Source organism: Mus pahari, chromosome 15 (assembly GCF_900095145.1).
Source record: "Mus pahari chromosome 15, PAHARI_EIJ_v1.1, whole genome shotgun sequence".
NCBI classification, from domain to species: domain Eukaryota; kingdom Metazoa; phylum Chordata; class Mammalia; order Rodentia; family Muridae; genus Mus; species Mus pahari.
The window spans coordinates 51,290,027-51,294,432 of record NC_034604.1 but is presented as its reverse complement, the minus strand read 5'-3'; positions in this window follow the sequence as shown (position 1 = coordinate 51,294,432).

The window sequence follows — 4,406 nt, the reverse complement described above, 5'->3', positions numbered from 1 at the left end:
AAATGGTGCTGGCACAACTGGTGGTTATCATGAAGAAGAATGAGATCGAGGCCCCTAGATGGTAGCACACTCTCCACTCCTGTAGTGTATTTACTTATATATATGAGGCTATAGATTATAATTTTCTTTTAGGTTTTTCCATTCAGAGTCCGAAAAAAGTTGTTTCTTCTTGTCAATTATCTGGAAATATTGCTTTAAATCTTATAATAATAAGGCAAGAGGAGAATGAAAGGAATACAAATGATAGAAGTAAAATATCTCTACTTGTAGATGCTATTACCCTACATTTAAAGGACCCTAAAGATGGGGCATGGTGGCACACACCTTTCATCCCAGAGCTCAGGAGGTATAGGCAGCAGGATTCCTGTGATTCTGTGGCCAGCTTTGTCTACATAGCTACTTTCAGGTTAGCTGGGGCCACATAGTGAGAGCCTTCAGGTCAACATGGCTCTGTCAAATCCGGACACCCACCTTCAGAAGATTACAATTATATGCATATTTTTCTTTTCTTTTCTTTTCTTTTCTTTTCTTTTCTTTTCTTTTCTTTTCTTTTCTTTTCTTTTCTTTTCTTTTTCTTTTCTTTTCTTTCCTTTTTTCTTTTCTTTTAAAGATATGTTTATTTATTTTATGTATATGTGTGCTCAATCTGTATGTACACCCAGCAAAAGAGGGCATCAGATCCTCTTATAGATGGTTGAGAGTCACTGTGTGGTTGCTGGGCATTGACCTCATGACCTCTGGAGGAGCTCTTACTGTTCAGCCATCTCTCCAGCCTGTATATACATATTTTTCAACTTGTACAAAATTCAAGTCAAATTGGATCAAATGCCTTAATTTAAAGTATGGAATGTTGAAACATCTAGAGGAAACACAAGGAACACTGTTTAAGATACTGGGGTGAGAAAAACTTTCTGAACAGAACATCAACAGCACAGGAACTAGCCCTGAGTACCCACAGATGGGATGGCATGAAATTAAAAAGTTTCCATTCAGCAAAGGAAACGATCAGTAGGGTAAACAGACAGCTCACAAAACAGGAGAAAATCTTTGCCAGCTGTACTTCAGACAAGCAGCTAAAATCCAGAACTTACAAATTGCAGAAATTAAATGCCAAGAAAATAAACTGCCAATCAATAAATGGGCTAATGAGTCAAACAGACAGTTTTCAAAAATAAGAATAAACAAACAAACAAACAAACAAACAATCAAAAAACGAAATACAAATGACCTCAACTTAAAAAGAAAAGATATTCAGCATCCCAAGACATGGGGGGTGGGATGCTCATTAAAACTACTTTGAAATCTCACCTCACCCCTGTCAGAAAGACTGTCATCAAGGAATCTGACAAGTGTTGGAGAGGATGTATAGAAAAAGGATCTGTTCCTTATTCACTGTTGGCGGGGGTGTAAATTCCTATACCGCCACCATGTGACTCCTGGGGTATACTCAGAAGCTCTGTATGCTACAATAGAGATATTTGAGCCCCATGTTTATTTACTGTTTCTGAAATAGAGTCCTATGTTCTATTCACTGTAGTAAGGAAATGGAACCAACTTAGTTGTCCATTAACAGATGAATGAATAATGAAAATATGGTATATATACAAATTGGAACTATTTACCTCTAAAGACAAATTCAGTCACACAATTTGCAAGAAAATGGACAGATTTATAATATATAATACTAAGGGAGAACACCCAACCTTAGAAAGAAAGAACAAAGTGTTTTCCCTCAAATGCAGATCCTAGGCTATAATGTATACATGTATAAGTGTAAACAAGTGTATGAGTGTGTACAGTATAACATAGAAAGAGAACAAGAAAAGGTAATATTAGGTGACAAGGAAGGAAGGAATTCAGGAAAAGGACACTTGAGCCATGAAAAAGAAGGTAAAGCTAATTGCTTTTCTAGTTTTTGCTTGTGTATGTGTGTGTGTGTGTGGTGTGTTTGTGTGGTGTGTGTGTATGTATGTGTGGTGTGTGTGAGTGTGTGTTGTGTGTATATGTGTTATGTGTGTGTGTATGTGTGTGTGTAAAGTCCACTTTCACTATCAGTTATATTTTTATCCAACACATACCATATACACACACCATGCATACACACACCATGCACACACACACACACACACACACACACACACACACACACGATAGAGGCAAAGAAATGCAATCAGATGACCCAATTAATCCCTGAGACTGGAGAACCGCTAACTCCAAGCCAGCCTGAGTTCTTTGAGAAAGCCTGCCCAAAGGAGGGTGGGAAAGGAAGGGGTGAAAGAACAGCAGAGTAGGAGAAAGCTGCCTTCCCAAATTGGCTCAGGCACTGAAGGAAGAAGGTCTAAACGTACAGAGTCTGCCTGTGTGCGCTCACCACAGTGCTGGCTTTAGTATCACCTCTAAGTGTTCTTTCCTAGGTTCTCGGATGCCAGTTACTTCCTGAGAAGGTCTTGTTGGTGATGGGCTTTCAAGCTACTCATGCTTCTGAGTAACCAATGATTTCAGGGTATGCATTGGGAATCTCTGTGGGGTCCACTGTAGACCAAAGCTCAGGTCAGTTTTGACTCACAGATTCTTTCCTGCTGTCTACAAGTGTTCTTCAAGCCAGGTTTCAGAACTTAGTCTCAGGACACCTGCTCTGATAGCATATTTTTCCTCTATTGTCACCAAACCAATGGTTCACCAGGAATCTTTAAAAACCCTTCCTCTTCCCTCTGCTCTGGCCCAGGGACTCCTCTTCCTCTGCCAGAGCTGCTGCTACATTCCTCCTTCTCCGTCTCACTCCACCCCATCCCCCCTTCCCAACCCCATCCTCGCTGTGTCCCTCACTCTAGTTATTCTGTAAGACTGCTGTTAACCAGAACTGCAGTGCTGATTTCAGAGCCCATCCTGGAGCTGTGGTCCTGGCCTTCTGCAGCTGTACTCTCTCACTCTTGCTCCTCTGAGACATACTCTAGTCTTTCTTCTTTCTCTCCAAGCTTTCCTATTTTGAAACTACAGATTTCTGCCATCACTCTTTTCTATTGCTCTTGAAGCTACACATTTCTGCCACCACTCCTTTCTATTTATAGCTGTTGACCTAAATACTCCCAGTTGGAGATCCTAGCAGTCTATGCCTGTGTCTTTTGCCATCTTCCTGTATCCTGTTTGCATATTTTTAAGATGCCCAAGCTCTATCCATCTTTAAGTGACCAGCTCAGGACTGCTCTTGGCTGTCCAAAGGATCCCTCAGCCAGAAATAATCGTTCCCTTTCTGAACAGCACATCACATTATATACTATATCTGGACTTCATAATAGCTTTGGAAGTCTACAGTTTTGGAATGAAAGGGCACGTATCCACAGCCAAACACATAACACGACATCAGTCACAAACACACAGGATAATGGGAGTACATGGCACCTGTCAAGTGACTTGACGTCTGTTGCTCTATTTATCTATACAATGAATTGTTACACTCACCCTGCATACTCTGTAGAGCTGCAATAAACTGAAATCTGTGCACACAGAGAAACTTTATTAAGTATATTACAGAAACCTAAGATACTTTTATTTGATATTCCATCAGTGTTTATTGAGCTCATAAAAACACTTGAATGGATAGATGTTTACTATCTCATGGAAATGAGGGGAAGAATGTTCAAAGAAGGTGTGACTTGCATGTTAATTCAAGTGCATCTTTCCTGTAAGGAGAGGTAAGCTTAAGTGATGAGATAGCAAATTAAGTTGCAAATGATTTCTAGAACTCATGGATGGAGAGTATTTCTCACGCATACAAAATAGTCTCATCACATTGCATTTAACGTACTGCAGAACTGGGGCTCAAATAATGGCTCTGTCATTAAGAGCACTGCTTGCTCTCCCAGAGGACCTGAGGTCAGTTGCCAGCATTCACATGGTAGCTAGCAATTATTCCTAACTCCAGTTCCAAGGGATCTGACATCCTTTTCTGGATTCCCCATGCCCTGGCATGTATGTGATGTACAGACATATGTGCAGACAAATGCTCACACATATGAAATAAAATGTTTTTAAATAAGGCACCACAGAACATAGAAAGTAAGAATATAATCCATCTGCCTTGTCTACAGAGTCATCAGATCTCGTTAGCCAGGTGTGTTTCTCCCACCTCTAACCATTAGCATTATGGCAGCAAAATTTCTGAAAATATTCAAGAAAACCAGTAAGTTATGTGAAGTTAATATTTTTGAGTATGTATAGCTTAGTAGCTAAGAACAAAATTTTGAAACTCGAAACTTATAATCAGGTTGATTGAATCTTGTTCTATTTTTTTTTCCTGTGAGTGTCATAAAGCACTCTCACCAAAAACAACTTAAAGGAGGTATATTAGTGTCAGGTTCTCCAGAGGAACAGGAGAGGGAGAGGGAGAGGGAGAGGGAGAGGGAGAG